The sequence below is a fragment of the Littorina saxatilis genome, unplaced genomic scaffold (assembly GCF_037325665.1).
Source record: "Littorina saxatilis isolate snail1 unplaced genomic scaffold, US_GU_Lsax_2.0 scaffold_2918, whole genome shotgun sequence".
In the NCBI taxonomy this organism is placed as follows: Eukaryota; Metazoa; Mollusca; class Gastropoda; order Littorinimorpha; family Littorinidae; genus Littorina; species Littorina saxatilis.
This window is the reverse complement of record NW_027125770.1, coordinates 1,355-2,500: the sequence shown is the minus strand read 5'-3', so window position 1 is coordinate 2,500 and position 1,146 is coordinate 1,355. Positions and strand designations below refer to the sequence as shown.

The window sequence follows — 1,146 nt, the reverse complement described above, 5'->3', positions numbered from 1 at the left end:
AGGTTTGCACTGCACCAACAATAGTGCAGAAGTACAGGCCTTGAAGACAGCAGCCACAATAGTTGAGGGATCAGACCATGAATGTCCTCAGGTCGTCTTTCTGACAGACGCAATGTCAGCACTCCAAGCTCTGTCTGCCAACAACGAAACTGAGCTCAACAACGCCCTCCAACAGGTTGCTCAGAACCGAAGGGTCGTGCTTCAGTGGGTGCCAGCTCACTGTGACATAGCAGGAAACGAGGCAGGCTGCAGACAAACTTGCCAAGGCAGGTGTCTCGCAGTTCACGTCCCAGCTGCAAGGAAAAAAAGACAATCATCAAAAACAAGAGGAAAACCAGAGCGGAGAAAGATGACTACCACCTGCTCCAACGTGAAGAACAAGTCGTGCTACTCAGACTCCGCACTGGACATAAAATAACAGACTAAACCATCATATGGCCACAAAGCTGAAGCTGGTTCCCTCCACCTTATGTCCGTGTGGCAAGAATCAGACAGCAGAGCACATCCTGCAGACTTGTCCATACCACAGTGCTCTGAGGAACACCATCTGGCCAGAGGAGACAGCGCTACAAAAGAAGCTATACGGCCCCAGAGAGGACTTGGAGAGGACAGCACGTTTCGCCCTGCAGTCCGGACTGACGATCTAACAGCGAACGACAAGAAGGAGAAATCGATAATCCCAGAAGTTTTTTTCACAGATACCTTAGATTATGATGAAAGATGCATTTTGGGCATAGACGGCGATCATTGTAAATGCTACTCCAAAACAGGAATGCATTTAATTGTCATTTCTGTATATCGCACTTTCTGCTATGCTGGTCTAATTTTGGGGTAACTCTGGTTCTTGCTCTTTTTAAACTTCAAAATAAACTGAATTATACAATGCGGATTGTCAGTTAAGCTCAGATATACTAGGCAAGCTGCATGGAACGTTTTATCGATGTTGAATATTCGTGTCAATAGATAGCCAAAACAATGGTAAACACGGGGTAAATTTTGCTACCTCGAATGGCAGACTATTACAACAACAAAAACAAATTTTAATACAAAATTTAAAAAAAAGGTTCACCCTAGATTGGTTGACCCTATGTTTAGCTATAACTGTGAGTGACAGTGTTGGCGAGGCCACGGGTATGAAATTGACAA

General features: G+C 44.9%; 1 long non-coding RNA gene across 1 annotated transcript in view; it reads right to left on the bottom strand.

Annotated features, from left to right (window-relative positions):
* Positions 1-379, bottom strand: part of LOC138954237 (uncharacterized) — a 2,810-nt gene extending 2,431 nt beyond the window's left edge. The window contains exon 1 of the long non-coding RNA XR_011451765.1: positions 361-379. This is a non-coding gene — a long non-coding RNA (uncharacterized lncRNA). The remainder of the gene's footprint in view (positions 1-360) is intronic.
* Positions 380-1,146: the final 767 nt, after the last annotated feature.